Source organism: Leopardus geoffroyi, chromosome E2 (genome assembly GCF_018350155.1).
Source record: "Leopardus geoffroyi isolate Oge1 chromosome E2, O.geoffroyi_Oge1_pat1.0, whole genome shotgun sequence".
Lineage (NCBI taxonomy): Eukaryota > Metazoa > Chordata > Mammalia > Carnivora > Felidae > Leopardus > Leopardus geoffroyi.
The window spans coordinates 31,410,602-31,427,478 of NC_059335.1; the positions used below are offsets into that span (position 1 = coordinate 31,410,602).

Consider the following 16,877-nt stretch of genomic DNA (forward strand, 5'->3'; position numbering starts at 1 on the left):
ATGTGGCCTTTGTTAAGCATATAATACAACTGCTTGACACAAATACATATAAAAGCAGGATTAGAACTTGGAATCATTCATGCAACACATTTAATTAGCACATTCAGTGTTCCAGGCTGTTGCCCGAAGCTGAAGATACTGCGCTGAATAAGAGGGACGACCCCTGAACTCGTAGGGCTTATAGACAAGTTGGACGCAGAGATTACGGGAGAGACGCTTACACAGTAGAGGCATAGCTTAGAATGGGGGAACACACAGTTTGCTGTGCAGTGAATGGACGCCAGCTAACACTGACTTGGGGGGGTCCGAGAAGGCCTCCCGGAGGAGGTGGCATCCTCACCCACATCCTGAGGCAGGGCTCTGTTCGTCTCTGAAACTGATGCATCGACCACCCTCTTTTTTGTGTAGGTGCTCTCGAAAACTCCAGGCCAAACCAAGTCTGCTCTTCAAGTGGGGACTGGCCATGGGGATTCCACGTACTTCTTGGAGCGCAATTGAGTCAGCAGCTCTGGAAGCGGCACAGCACAGGGCCAATAGCATCGTCTTCGAAGACAGGCAGATACAAGTTCCTGCCTCTGACTGGCAGTGTAAGAGACAGGGTTTTCCTGAGCCTCAGTTTCTTATTTTATGAAACGGAAGGAAATAATACGTCGCCGTGTAGACATGTTAGTGGAAACAGCCAGCACTGATGGGGCGTTGAATACCCGCAAGGCTCTTTTCTAAGAGCTTTTACTTTAAAGGCTCTTACTTTAAAGTACATGTTACTCCCGTGAAATAGATCTTACTGTTATCTCCTCTTTTCAGGTGAAGAGACTGGGGACAGAAAGGTTAATAATGTGCTTGGAGACCTGCAGCTAGTAGCTGGGAGAGCTAGGTTGAAACACAGGCTGCCTCGCTCCTGAGTCCGTCGTACCGAGGAAAGTCCACCAGACTCTTCTCAGCTCTGCTGTGATGGGACAAACCAAGTCAGGCTCCTGGCTTCGTGTCTCTGAAATACTGCACCATCAGTGAACAATTTCTGCCCGTACCCTGGTCGGTGCGGAGTCCTTTCTGGAAATCTTGGGATCACCCGTTGTGTCACCATCTCTCTTCAGTCAGGCACACGTCTTCCGGTCTAGGAGCAGCTCTAAAATCTGACCCCTCATTCCTGCCACCTCTGCTTCAATTCAGATCCTCTCAAAATACCTCCTTCCAGCAAAATGGCAGCAGCCTCCTAACTGGTTTTCTCATCACTCTTCTTCCCTTCTCCCCCAGCATCTGCCCTCTTTGCTGGTCCATAGTCTACTTAGCTAATAAGATGGCTTTTCTTATTGGGCTGCTCTCAGTTCATCGTGGGTCTTAGTTAAATGTGATCCTATTGCCTGTAGGATCAAGTGCAGGTGCCACAGGTGCGTAGGTGTCCTTTTATTTCCAGGCTGATATCTAACTTCCCTTTCCCTTCCCGGCCCTGCCCCCACCTGCCCTCCCCCTCCCAGGTCCCTCTGTTTATTTTGTCAGGGACACCCCTTCAACTTCACTTCATCCCTCGAACCCACTGTCCTCCTCCACCCCCTCCCCCCCCGCCACGCACTGGGGGGCAAGTCCAGCTCCTTCTTGAGATTTAGCTCTAGAGTTTCCGCCTCTGCAAATCCTTCCTTCCGTTGTGCCCATTTACCAGTTCACTTTGTGCCTCGCTGTTGCATTGGTGTCCTTGGTCTGTCTCTTTGGTGACAAGTCCCTGGAGAGCAGGAACCCTGTCTGCATCTGTCCCCGCAGTGCTAAGTGCAGTTCATGCCGACAGAAGGCCTCTCGTGATACGTATTTTTAATTTTGCGTGATGGACACATTTTCCTGATGTCTGTGTGAGGGAGATTCATATGTGCGTGTGCACACACAACCACACACACTCACACCCGCTCCCTCGCACTTATGTGTGTATGCTGGTGCTCCTTGTTACCCAGCGGCAGTATGAGCCTTCGTTTATTTTGCCTGCGTGGTGCCCTCCAGGGAAACATACATTGGTTCTGTCGGGCTGACTTTATGAGGAAAGAACGTGTATTCAGTGCGGTCTGCGCAGTTTTGCGGGTGCTTTTTCCAGCAATTTTTTAGCCACGTTAATAGCATGCTAGAAATCATCCCATTACACAGAGGGATTATAATGGAAAATAGCAGCTGTCCCCCTTATTCCTCCTCAACTTCCCCACTTTGAGATGACCACTCTTTCTTTTTCTTTTTTTTTTTTTTTTAATTTTTTTTTTTTTTTCAACGTTTATTTATTTTTGGGACAGAGAGACAGAACATGAACAGGGGAGGGGCAGAGAGAGAGGGAGACACAGAATCGGAAACAGGCTCCAGGCTCTGAGCCATCAGCCCAGAGCCCGACGCGGGGCTCGAACTCATGGACCGCGAGATCGTGACCTGGCTGAAGTCGGACGCTTAACCGACTGCGCCACCCAGGCGCCCCCACTCTTTCTTTTTCAAAAACAGCTTTATTGAGGGCGCCTGGGTGGCTCAGTCGTCTGAGCGTCCGACTCTTTATTTTGGCTCAGGTCATGATTTCATGAGCCATGAGATCAAGCCCCACTTTGGGGCTCTGTGCTGACAGTATGGAGCCTGCTTGGGATTCTCTCTCTCCCCCACTCTCTGCCCCTCCCCTGCTCACACTCTCTCTGTCTCTCAAAATAAAACTAAATAAACATTTAAAAAAGCAACTTTACCCATTTTAACATACATAGTTTACCCATTTAACATATAGAATTCAGTTTTTTTCAGCTTATGCAGAGTTGTGGGACCATCACCACTGAAAGCTAATTTTAGAACATTCACATCTCCGGAAAAAAACCCTTGTACTCATCAGCTGTCACTCTCCATTCACTCCTATCAACCAACACTCCCAGCCCTAAGCAACTGAGAATCTACTTTCTGTGTTTATAGATTTGCCTATTAGAGACATTTTATATCAATGGAGTCATTTAATATGTGGTCTCTCGTGACTAGCTTCTTTCACTTAGCATAATCTCTGTTTTCAGGGTTCATCCATGTTGTCGAATCTATCAGTGCCTTATTTTCATGGCCAGATAATACTCCCATTTTTTGGATGTACCACAGTTTGTCCATTCATCACTCGATGGACACATGGGTCTTTCCACTTTAGGGCTATTCTGGATGATGCCGCTGTAAACATCCATGCACAAGTTTTTGTGTAGACACATGTTTTCATTTCTCTTGGGCATATGGATAGGAGCGGAATTGCTGAGTCATGTGGCAACCGTTCGTTTAACTTTTGGAGGGACCTGCTGGACTGTTTCCACAGCAGCTCTGCTGTAGTACATGCCCAGGAGTAATGGACAAAAGGGTTCCAATTTCTTCACTCCCTTGCCCGTACTTGTACTTGTCCTCCTTTTTACCTCTCTGATTTAATTCTCACAATTCCTCAGTGTAGTCGAAGAAAAACATTCTTACTCTTATTTCATAGATGAAAACTCCCAAGTCATCAGACAGATGAAACAAGATGCCTAGTATACGTGTAAATAAGAGGTGGAGAAGAGGCAGGGATAGTTCAAAACAACAGGTCATCCAAAAAGAATGAAAGAGCTTTTCCATCAGATAGTTAGAGCTACATCAGGGATATTTCCCATCTCCACATTTTCTTTTAAATCAGTGTGATTTTTTGTTTGTTTGTTTGTTTGTTTGCCTGCATTAAAAAAAAATTGAGGTATAATTCACATGACATAAAATTAACCATTTTATGAGATGACTGCTCCTTGTTCGTGGGCTTTTCTAATGGTTATATTGTCTTGAAAAATATTTGCATGTGTTTAAAAGTACTTTGTTTATTTACAAAAAAAGAGGAAGAAATACAAATTCGATTACCAGAGAGCTATCGTAGATCTACAGGAGGAACAAGAATATAAGGACCAGAGGGCAAACCGAAAGTCACTTGCTTTGAAGGAATTAAGATAATTGGGTTGCCTTTCTTCCATACTTTAGATATAGTCTTTTCAAAATTAGAAAGATATGCCTGCCTTGTATTCTGACATGAATATTTAGCAGTGTCATCTGTAACCCTAGGATCATACGGTAAATGTTAACAAGAAACACCAGAACTTGTGTTTTTCCTGTCGTATTGTTTTTCTACAGGATTGGTGACAGCTAGAACGGCTTTATGACATTGTGCCTGCAAAGCTGAATATTACACATGTAGCTACCTGGGTAGGTGTAGAGTGTATTTTTTTTAAGAGCTGGACATAGTGACTGGATGTCATCGGTTACATCTGTTTTATAACCCTGAAGAATTTTACATATACTTGGACAAAAATTGGCGATAAGAATTTTATAATGAATTGTATCTCCAGGGTGCATTTCTGCTAAGTGAATAGAACACATTCTGAAAACATGAACCTTCTGACGTGCACACACGATGAAGAAGTGCTTTTTATAAAATTTTCAGTTTTTTGTGTGTGTGTTTCTGCTCATTGTGGTGTAGTTTTATTTTTTTGTGCGGAAACATGCACATTTCACAGTACGGTTCCTCAGTCTGTTTCGATTCTCCATCTCATATTGGCTTGTTTTCAAATAGATACATTGTTTCTGTCCACTTTGGAGCATCGTGAGGACCACTGAAAATGTTATCTGTGGCTTAGCTGACAGTTTTTATTGCTGATCTGGTGGTTACCTGGTCTGTCACTTTTTCAGTGCGTTTCAGAGTCTCCGTGTCTCCGTAGACACTTTTCCTCAGTCCCCTGCCCATGTCAAAGTGAACACAGTTTCCCTGTGTATTCTAATTATAAAATATATGATGATACATTCAGACAGTGCCGAAAGGTTTGAAGAGAAAGGGAAAGGCATCCTTAGTCTTACTTCCCAGATAAACAGAACCACTGTGAACATGTTGGCCCTAGCCAAATGGGGTTAGTCACCTAGCTACGTATAGCCTATAGGGCAAATCTGGCCTCGACCTGTTTTCTTATGGCCCCTCAGCTAAGAATGGTATTTATGTTTTTGAATGGTTGCAACAAAATCTAAAGGAGAAGTACTATTTTGTGACATGTGAAAATAATAGGAAATTTAAAATGTAGTTTCCATAAATAAAGTCTTACCGGAATGCATTCACGTTTATGCTTCTCCATACGGTATATGCCCACTTTCATACTGGAATGGTGGACGTGAGGAGCTATGCCAAACCGATGGTCTCCAAAGCCTGAGGTATTTACTCTCTGGCCCTTTACAGAAAAAAATTTGCCGATCCCCGGTCTATGACCTTCAAGACTTTTTTTCCCTGTGCATTTATGTGAATATCTTTGTGTGCATATGTTTTAAACAATGGAGTCATCCTGTGTGCTTTTGTAATCCACCCTTTTTCATGGAATATTATGCTTACCAGGAACTTCCGCTAAATTCTTTTTTGTTTCTTTGCTTATTCCACTGAATTGAAATCTGAGGACCATTGCTTTCTTTTTATGTTTTCGTTATATAAACTCATTAGATGTTACCCAGGAATGGCGATCATAATAGTGATGACAACTTATCACTTAGAATTGGTTTTAACTGCTTAATGAATTACGGACTTTTTTTTTTTTTTTTCCACCTGACTCATGAGACAGGTAGTGGTGAAACTGCCCAAGGAGGTCACGAGGAGCCAGGATCTTTTTAGCATCCTGCCTTGCCATTCTCCGCATAGAATTTCATTGAAAGATGGCAAATAGACTCTGTCATTGCTATGTGACAGATTACCACAGAACTTCTTGGCTTGAAACGACAAGTATTTGTTATGTGACATGTTCTGTGGGTCACACAGATACAGCTTAGCGGAGTGCCTCTGGCTCAAGGTCTCTCATAAGGCTGCATTCAAGGTGGTGGCTGGGACTGTGGTTATTTTATTTTTTAAGTTATTTACTTATTTTTATTTATTTGAAAGAGAGAGAGAGCGAGTGAGCATGTGAGCGGGTTTGGGGCAGGGGGAGAGGGAGAGAGAGAATCCTGAGCAGGCTCCACGCTCGGCACGGAGCCTGACACGGGGCTCGATTCCACCACCGTGAGATCATGACCTGAGCTGAAATGAAGCTTCCGACGCTTAACCGACTGAGCCACCCAGGCGCCCCAATTATTTTAAGACCAGAGCGAGGTAGGAGGGGATCTGTTTTCAAGCTCACTCTTGTGGCCGTTGGCCGGAGGCTGTTGGCTGCAGGAGACATCAGTCCCTCGCCACACGGGCCTCTCCTTAGGGCAGTTTGCAACGTGGCAGTTAGCTTCCCCCATGTTGTCTCTGTGAGTGTGTGTGAGAGAGGGAGAGACAAGAAGTTTCAGTCTTTTTGTAACCTAATCTTGGAAGTAACATCGCATCACTCCTGTAGTATTTTTTTTTTTTTTTTTTTTTTGTTAGAAGTGAGTCACTAGGCCCAACCTGTGCTCAAGAGGAAGAATTCCACGAAGGGTCTGAACACCAGGAATTAGGAATTATTGAGGGCTATCCTAGAGGTGGCTTACATCAGTCAGCATGAGGTTTCACTTAAAGGTGATGGGTAGACCCTCAGCCAGTGGTCCAAGGTCCATGCAGGAAGGAGAGGGTAGAAAGGCTTTTTTGTTGTTGTTGTTAGGAAAACAATAGTAGGTTTACACTTGTGTTTCATCAGCTAGAACTTTGCCACAAAGCTACCCTAGCTGCCAGGCAGTCGGGGAAGGCAAACTTTTTAGGTGGGCCCGCTGTTGCCTGAGTCAAAATCAGGATTTTGTTGATGAGAACAGTTGTCAAAATAGATGCTGGGTGGGCACCAGGTGGTATATCTACTATACCCACCATCTAAGGTGGTTGTAACGGGTTCAGTGACGTAACAACCGCACACTTGTCTGGTTTATAATATGCACTCAATTAAACAGTAGCTATGCTTATTGCTATTACTTATAAATTATAATGTCGCTTTGGAAGTTGGCTTGTTGAGATACTGTTCTCTTGCAATGATACTGAAAGAAGTAGCATGGAAAGAAGAAACTAAAAATTTATTGATGGCCTGGTATGTGCCAGGCATTTTATTGATAACGTTATCTGATTTAATTCTCGCAGAGAATTTGCGAAGTGGGATTATTTGCCCCATTTCACAGATGAGGCAACCAAGGCCCAATAACGTTGAGTGGATTGTTCAAGGAGCACATCCCACTGTTGTGCCTTGAATGGGTCAGAGACTGTAACGATCTGTAGTTTAGCTCTTAGCTCTTGGAGTGAGCAGGTAGGGATTGGGGCAGCTGGATCCTCTGGGCCCTTCAGCTCCAGCCCAGCAGCCTCTTCTGGTTACTGCACCGCGCCTTGCAATTATCATTTTTGCATGCTGCGTGATGCGGCACAGGCTTGAAAGTAGTGCTCTATCGGCGAGTAGGGAGCACAGCTGGAACTTGAACCCAGGCGTGTTTAAGTCCAGAAGCCGCCCTTCTTTCCGTGATTGGGCCCTCCCCTATGTCTAGAAGCAGTGAATCTCAGGCTAACATAGGAGTTCAAATCCAGCTTCATTGAATACATAATTCAATGTATTGAAGAAATACATTTCTTTTGTACTTACATGTCTCTCTTCCTTATATTTCTCTTTCTCTCATGTTTCTCCCTCCCTTGTTCTCCATATACCATCACATGCTTAAGAGGGGGTTTAAAAAGAGATTAGGGTTTCAGACGATAAAGTTAGTTAACATTATTTGCTGTTAAACTGTAATCTGCATGGAAACTGACTTGGCCACTAGGTGTCTCCTTTTGGTTCTGTTCTGTGTCCTCTTAGAAGGCACCTAAGACGTATATAAGGAAGATTAAGCAACAGAAGATTAAAAAGTAAATGGGATCTGTACTCTGAGGATTCCAATTGCCTTTTTTTTTGGTCTTTTACTCTCTACTTCTGTTCCTCCTTGCTCATGGGCTGATGTTTAGATAATAGATCAATTCTCTGGAAACTTAGATGAGTCTTTGATAACCTCCTTCTCGCTTATTTAACTATTGTAAAGTGAGCAGAAAGAACTTCCGGGCTCATCTAGACAGGTAGTAAAATAACCAGATTGTGTTGCCTTCATATTTTAGGGACAATTTTAATAACAATTTATTATCATGGGAATACTTGTGTTACGAGGCAAATAATGATTGTATTATTAATATTAATTTCCCTGTTCTGTAATACAGTAATATTGGCTGTAACCTACATGTGTTATTTTCTGCAATTCTCACAGGAGCCCTACATCGTTGCCATTTTCCCCCTGATGTTAGAGGTAAAGAAGTTGAAGCTTAGAGATTGGTTAATTTGGCTTCAAGTTTAATAGAGTTTGGTTGCTTTCATATCGCGTCCCCTCCATTTGGAAGTGGTTAATTCATTATAGTAGTGGGGAGAGTTCAATTTGAGTCAATACAACTTAAAGTACTCAAGAAATAATTCCACCAAGAGCACTTCCGGAATCATGGTTTGGTTGCGAGCGCAGTACTCCTGTTTTCCGCAAGTTGCCTTGTAGAAGTGAGCAGTGTCTCTGGATGTGGGCTCCCTTCAGGAAGGCTACAGGCTCTTTGCAGAATTACAAATTGTGTACACTCAGGGATCACTTCCTTTCACTTGCCTACAAATGCGGCACCCATTATCATAGAAACAGCAGGGCATTTGACAGCTCAGGTTCAGACCCCGAGCTTCATAGAATGGAACATTCTTCTTATGCAATTAGGGGCACACTAAAAAGATGGAAATGCAGCTAGGCCTAGGGTTTTCTGAGACTGCTGGCTGATAAGCTCTCTTTTACTCGAATTTCGATTCTGCATTAATTTCCCGCTTTCTCCAATCGTCTTAAAAAAAAAAAAATCAGCTCACGCTAGGTTTTCTTTAGTCTCGAGTAATTTAATTGTGCTTAGTATCTCTCCAGTTGACTCCCCAGTTGTGGTGGTGATTTCTGCAGACCACAGGAAAATGTATAACAAATGTGAGATGAGAGAACGTTGTCAGGCAGGTAGCATTTTCTCTGGGAACTTGGAGCCCGGAGAGGGAGCAGTCCCCAGCGCTAACAGGCACACCCCCAAGATTTGCCTCCAACACTGTCAGTTCTCTCTCTTTGTTCCCTTTCCCGACTCACTTTCTGCCAGGGATTTGTGACATATTTTGTAGCAGATCAAATGAGCCCCTGACACCTGATTGCCGAGTGCTTCTTGTTTACAGTTGCTTTCCAAGGACACTTCGACAAGATGGAAAGCTTAACGCACAGTAATTAAATTTGCATCTGCTCTGTGACAGGACTCAAAGGAATTTTTTCCCCCTCCACATATGAATCTCATTGTGGAGCTCCTACTGTCTTTGACCATACAACATCTAAAAAGGCAAGATGTGGACAGGTAAACAAACATTGGTTCAGTCTCCTGCCTGTCATTATAATGATGAATATTAATTAAGATCGCTGATACCCCTTTCTTACTTGATTTCCTACTCTTCACCTACTTGTTTGGCCAGATTTATAACCGGTCCTAAATACAAGAACTGTGGCTTGGAGGTGAGTTTTTCTTTTTAATCTTTTTAAAGGAAAACAAACATTGCTGAACAATCCGGATTGGTTTAACACCCTTTGGATTGTACATTTCTCACAAATGCTAATGAATAATTCAGTAAAGCCAAACACAATCTGCTGGTGGTATCCAGTGTTATTCACACTTGCTAATGAATAATTCCCTTTGGCTTTTAGAGAGCAGCTCTAAGGAGTGACTTCTGAGACTCAGATGGGTTATTATTGGGCTATTTGTCAGTGTCCTTGGGGCATTGTGAGCCAAAGTCCAACTTGGCTATCCACTCCACATCCCTTCTCTGATTCTTCTGGGAAACATGCCGCTATTTCTGTCCCAGCCTTTTAGCCCTCAAATGTTGCTGTGAAAGAGGCAATGCTATAACGGGATTCAGCTCCACTGTAATTTCATTGAGTCACTTCCCTCATTGTTTCATTCAAAGAAAGAAGTTTTTATTGAACACCTTACGAGGCGCAAAGTACTGAGCATGACATTGTGTATGTGCAGAGGTAAAGATAGATTTTATGTGATAGGCCCTTAAAGAGAGTGTAGGGCGTATAGGAGAGGCATGGGGTCTTAGAGGAAGATGCACAGGGTCTTTTTATCAAAATGATCTGTTACCACTTTCTCATTGTGTTCTCAGGTATGCATTTCAACGCATATTTGCTATTGATGGTGTTGTATGAGGGTTATGTTGCTTTGGATAAGCCTAAAATTTGATTAATCTTGGAACTGCTCATAGGATAAGCCCTATAACATGATACCAGAGACAACTGGGTAAATCTTGTTCATTTCTGCTGCACCGAAGTCAGGAACGTGGTATGTCCTAGTTTTATTAGCCTGGAAAGTGTAAGGATGATGAATGTAGATTTATTTATGCCTGGGTTGTCTGTACGCCTCACCTTAGCAATCATGCTGCATAACTTAAAACGTGAGATCAATGAGGCACACCTAGCCGTAGTGAGATTGTCTCTGGCATCCCTGTATCTGCGTTAGCTTTTTCGGTTCAACTCCTAGTTTTTCCTCTTCTTCCTGAGCACGCTGGAAGATTATAACTCCTGGCTTTCTTATAGTGAGGTGGGATCATGTGGTTACTTCAGATCGATGAAATGTAAGGGGAAGTAGCAGGTATCATTTTCTGGTCAAGACATTTAAGAACTGGGGTACCATTTGCATATATTCGCTTTCCCTGCCACAGTGACCTTGGGGGCCATGTGTTCTAGATTGTGGAGTCTACATTAGGTTGGGTCCGTGAATGACTGTGGGGCAGAGCCCATCCCTTCCCCCACTGGCCCATAGTGGACACGGAATTTGAGCAATGTGGACCTTTGTTGTATAGACCCCCTGAGATTTGAGAGTTTACTCACGATGGAGACTGGACCGTTTTTACTAACACAGAGGGATTAGTGCAGGAAAGGATGTGTGTGTGTGTGTGTGTGTGTGTGTGTGTATTATCCAGTCCCTGATATTCTGCAAGATTTCAGCTAGCTTTGCAGAATGTAGTTTCAATTGGGAATTGGAGGGTAGACCTAATATAGGGAGAGAAAGAGTTTATTTCATCAATGACCGAGGAATCTCTGGGAGAAATAACTTTGGTATAAATAGACTCATGGAAATGAGAGAATAATTAGTAAGGAAAACCAGAGGTGAGGCTATTGTAATTCATGTAATTCAAAAGTAATGAATATTTAATTGTATGTAGCATGTTTAATTGGTAAGATTATAAAACCTGTAATTTTTCTCTTTGCTTATAGTTTATACCGGAGGGTGGCCCTCGAGCTAAGAAAGGTTTTTACATTTTTAATAGATTGTAAAGAAAAGAAGAAGGAGGGTATTCAGTAAGGGGCTATATGTGGCCTACAAAGCCTAAAATATTTATTGTATGGTCTTTTGCAGGAAATGTTTGCTGACCCCTGTTTTAAAATCTCCATACATACACTATTACCAAAAAGTATCACCTTCACTAAAATGTGAGTTCCTCAAGAACCAGAAGTCAAAGGTTTTATTAATCTGTGTAATTAACTTGTAATCTGTCTTTCTGCCTAGCATGGTGCATAACACGGCACAAGGGCAGAAAAGTTATGTGATTCAATTTCGTACAGAACATGGGAGATATGACATTTTAGAAGATGAGAACTGAGAAGAAATCACGGAAGGCCATAGGTTTGAAGAAATAGAAGTTTTCCTCCTCTGTTCTCTTGGCTGGTGACAGTTGTGGATTTTTTTTAAACCTCATAGATATGGACATTCATCTCATTTTATACTCATTTTCAAAATAAATGTCCTATTTTGAAAGGTTTTAAAGGTATTAACTTCTGCTCTGGTATCACAGTATCCGTAGAGTCTTTTTGTAAATCTATTCATTGTTGATGTTTTCTCCTTTTCCCCGGGCAACACCCAGGTTTCTTTTTCTTTTTTGATTATTTTCATGAGAGTTTCTATAGATTCACTCGCTCATTCATTTGCTCACTCACAGATACATACCCATGGGAAATGAGGGCATGTCCACACAAAAACGGTTTTACACAAATGCTCAGAGCAACATTACTCATTATAGCCCGGAGTAGAAACAACTCAAAATATCCATCAACTGATGAATGGATAAACAAAATGTCGTGTATCCCTATGATGAAATATTATTCTGCAGTAAAAAGGCGTGAGCTACTGATGTGTGCTGCAACACTGATAAACCTTGAAAACATTATGCTAAGTGAAAGGCAAACACAAAAGCCTACAGATTGTATGATTCCATTTATGTGAAAGGTCTCTAATAGGCAAATCCACAGAGACAGAAAGCAGATTAATGATTGCCTGGGGCTGGGAGTGGGGCAAGGCAGGAATTGGTGGGGGGAGGTGGGGGGGGGGTGGAGGGGGGTGGGGGGGGCGGGGGGACTGCTGGTGGGGGCGGGGGTTCTTTTTAGGGTAATGGCGAAGTTCTAAACTTAGATTGCCATGATGATTGCAAAATTCTGTGAATATACTAAAAACCATTGAAGTGTATGCTCTAAATGGATGGATTTTATGTTTTGTGAATTATATCTCAATAAAGATATTAAAAGTAATTACACAGTGGATTGCTCATTTTTTGGTTATGCTGCTGATTATATACCCTCTTAGTCAAGTAGCAGTTAGGATTTGAATCTCTTCTGTTGTTTCTTCTTGAATAAAAATTTTTTGGAAACAAATTGACTTATATTCAAATTCCCTCTGACCCTATTCTACATGAATTTATTCCACTTTGTATACTGACAGGTGCACAAGGACATATGCACAAGAATATTCACTGTGGCATTATTTATAGTGGCAAAACATAAGAAACAGTGTGAACTGTCCATCAGAAAGGGACATGTTAAAAAAATTCAGGAAGACATAGCTGGTGAACTGCCCCAGTACCTTTAAGAAGAGACACTTGGGGCGCCTGGGTGGCGCAGTCGGTTAAGCGTCCGACTTCAGCCAGGTCACGATCTCGCGGTCCGTGAGTTCGAGCCCCGCGTCGGGCTCTGGGCTGATGGCTCAGAGCCTGGAGCCTGTTTCCGATTCTGTGTCTCCCTCTCTCTCTGCCCCTCCCCCGTTCATGCTCTGTCTCTCTCTGTCCCAAAAAATAAATAAACGTTGTAAAAAAAAAATTAAAAAAAAAAAAAAAAAAGAAGAGACACTTGTACATGTGCCAATACGAAACCGTCTTCAAGATATTTAAATTAAAAAAGCAGGATGCAGAATACTTGTTACTATTTATGTAGAATGCTTGCGTAAAGATAGAGAATGTCTGGAAAGATTCAGGTACAGGTAGTTACCTTTTTAGGAGGAGAAGTTTGGGTAGGCCAAGTCATAGGAGAGAGCTTTGTGCAGGGTTAGACCTTTTTTATACACTTTTTTTTTTATAGCAGCATTATTCATAATAGTCAAAAAAGTGGAAACAATGCAAATGTCCATCAACTGATGAATGGGTGAGCAGGGTATGGTATATCCATCTATGCATCTAAGTAAAAGATCTGGGTCAAAGGGGAGTTGTCTCTAAATCAGTTTTGTTTTGGGGAATTTTAACTCAAGAAGACAGTCTTCAAGTATTTAAAAAAAGAATTGTTTTTAAGTTAAGTTGATTCCTATACCACAGCTCAACAACCAGTCTAGCCCATGTTTATGCATAACCCCTTTTCAATCCACGTGGAATAATTTGGAGACTCATCCCTTCTCCAGCAGCAACCCCCCCACCCCCACCCCCACCCTGCCAAAAACTAATGACGGAACAATTATGTGGTTCCACAGTAATTTTAACACCATCTTCTAACCCGGCTGTGTGGTAGCAGTCTATCTGTCTATCTGCAGGGCAGGAATGTGGCTTGCAAAGGACAGTATCACATTGCCCACAATTATTTTAATGTCTCCTGTGAAATGATAAATGAAGTTTTATAGTTATAATAAAAGTAAACGCATTTCCCCCAAGGTATAAAGAGTTTGCAAGTAAAATTTGCATAGTCAGATGTGCTTCTTTTTTTTAAAGAATCCTTCTTTGAGGGCTTAAAAAAAAAAAAAAAAATCCCAGGATAGGTTTTCAATGCGGGCATTTATTTCATCAGACCCTATAAGGATGAATGAAGTACGAAATGTTATAAGAGTTGTATGAAAATGTTCTGAGATTTATAGCTGTCCCTCTAGGAACTTACAGTTCTTTGTTGGTGGTGTCACTGAAAAAGTCTTCCAAGTTTTGTATCTGGGTGCATGCTTCATAACATTAACTTCATGTAATTTGCAAAATACCGGCTGGGATTTTTCATGGTCCTAGGAGGTCCCGTAATTTGACTGTAACTCCTGCTTCTTATTATTTGGTGCCACTTTGGTTTGTGTCTCACCTAATTATCGTAAAGCCTCCAGCCTACGCCCCTCGTTCCTCGGTGAGACCACCACCCTGAGAGGTGAGCAGCTCTTGTTCACGGTGTTTGACACAGTGCCCCCTACTGTAATTCAGAGGTCTCTTTGCAAAAGAGGTCACTGGGCTAAGTGTGGGGCTGTAGAAGCAACTCCCCTTCTCCCTACTTGTGCATCTTTCTGCCGTCACATGAAGCTAGGAGTCCCAGGCTGTCTTTCCAACCCCTGGAGACCTGGCTGCTGTGTTGTCATTTAAAAGAGCTTCCACTTTCTTCCTGTTCCTGCCGCTCGCTACTGCGTGACCCCCAGCCAGCGGCTGCTCCTGTTTGCTCACCGTTTGCGTGACAGGGCACCTCGCTTTGTGCAATTTTGTCTTTGTTTAATTTTTATATCTTCCGTGCCTTGGCCGTGAAACTTGGGTTTGGAAATGTCTATGACTTAAACCCTGCTGTGAATCCTCCCATAATCCCCCCAGGTAGGCCCTCCATATGAGTTTTAGAAGTTGAGATCGATGATGGTGATGATGCGATGCCACTTACTGTGGGTTTGTGTAAGCCCATCCATTTGTACGGTTAACCTGTGAAGAACCACATGACTTTTTCTGAGTCAGTTTCCCCGAGTACAGCTGAGCCGTGGTGAGGCCCAGAGAGTTTGTTGGCTTCTTCGAGATTACTCAGCTGTTTAATTTGAGCTGAATCTGCAAGTTAGAATTTCAGGCCCGAAGCATTTTCCATAAACGAAACTGACTTACAGGCTCAAAGATACCTTGGACTCCAACGGGGGGAGGGGGCGGTGTCTAGAAATTGCTGGTGAGTCAGGACATACTACGCCCCATTAAAATACCTCAACAGTGAAATACTTTGGAAAAAAAGATAATGCTTAAGTGTTTAAAATTTTATCCCCCTTCATTATGATCAAAGGAAGTAAGAGATCTTCTTGGAAAATATTCCCGATTGTCTTTAGTCTTCCGGGTACTTCTACCACTTACTGACAGCATGCCAATATTGCTGATAGTGATTCTTCCTCTTGATGGTATTGTTCGGTTAGCCTGAAGAGAAGCTTGTGCTGGCACAACTGTGCAGCCTGATCTGATGGCTGTGGGCAAGCCAGGGGCCATGTCTTCTTGCCCAGGTAGAAGGGCTGACCTGTTACTGTGGCTAGTTGGCATGTACAACATGTGTTAGAAGAAGTAATTATTTTTAGCCGACTGACTATGACCAAGATTAATAGCTCTTGAAAGAGCTATAATGAAAGACTGCCCCAACTGGCTTCCACATTATTCTTTATTTATCCCGCTCTCATCCCTGTCACCTTTGGGCATCAGCCAAATGTCATTTATGTGAGATTTGCCCCTTAGATGTGAGAGGCTCCTCTTTCTTAATGATGGGAGGTGATTGGGCTGCAGGGCTGAGGCACTTGGGCAGTTGACATGACCCGGAGAGTCCCTCCAGGTCTGTGGGAGTCACAGGAACAGGACACTCACTCCCGAGGGAGGAAGAACATGAGAATGTTCAGCTGTCTGATGCAGATCATTGAGGTATACTTGAGGATTATAGGGAGTAGTTCAAGGGCTCCATTGTCAAGTCTCTATATTTCTGTGGCTCTTCTGTTTGGAACATTTGCAAGTTTCCTATTCTGAATTTTTTTTTTTTTTTTTAAGTAAAATCATCAACAATTTCCAGTTTTATAAAACTTGGAAATCTCCTCATGGTAGGGACTTTGGAAAAAACCCCAAGTCCCCGTTGCCTTCTCCTGTCATGGTTTTTCAAGTGTACTTAGCTACCCAGAACGCAGGCTGCATTTCCCAGTCTCCTGCACAGCTTAGGTGTGGTCATGTGGCTAATAAGAGGATGTATCCTCTGGTAGTTTCTGGGATGTTCCCTTAAGAGAAAGGTGCTGTGTATGCCTTCTGCCCTTTTCTTCCTAGGCCCTTCTTTTTATCTTGCTGCCTGGGATGTCGGTGCTGCATTTGGATCTTGGGAGCGAGGGCCAGTCCTTAGGGGTAGCGGAGTGGGTAAGCGGGCGGCGGTGGCTTGAGTCACTCCAGACAGTATGAGAACTAACACCCCAGTCTGGCTGAGCCACTGTCATTTTGAGTTTTCTGTCACTTGCAAGCCAAACCTTAGGTGATGCATGGTTTGTACGCATTGCAGCAGAGGAAAATAAATCCCGAGCCCTTGGACTCCTGCTCTCATTCTAAATCACACTGTCAAAATCGAAAGCTCCCTCACTCTTCCTTCTTTCAATCCCGCAAATTAAAGCAACCTACCAAAAAGATAATGCATTCATTGATTTAAGAACTAAAGACATGAGAGATACATGAAAGATACACGAGAGGCAAAATAGCCAGTGGGCTGGACCAGGGAGTAACTCATTCGGGGAAATGATCACCAGTCTTAGTGGCCGTCTCTAAGACTTAGGTCAGGGAGCCCTCACCACTTTCTAGTGCTGGTGGCAGCAACAGCCTCTTTTCTCAGCTTAGTAGAGCGCCTTAAGGATTCAGCTTCATTTGTTTTCGTAAGGACCCAGGGAG

The 16,877-nt window shown here is 42.9% G+C and overlaps 1 protein-coding gene across 5 annotated transcripts in view; it reads left to right on the forward strand.

The window, feature by feature from the left end:
* The window catches only part of FTO (FTO alpha-ketoglutarate dependent dioxygenase), a 393,904-nt gene that overhangs the window by 35,643 nt on the left and 341,384 nt on the right, over positions 1–16,877 (forward strand). The window lies entirely within an intron of this gene.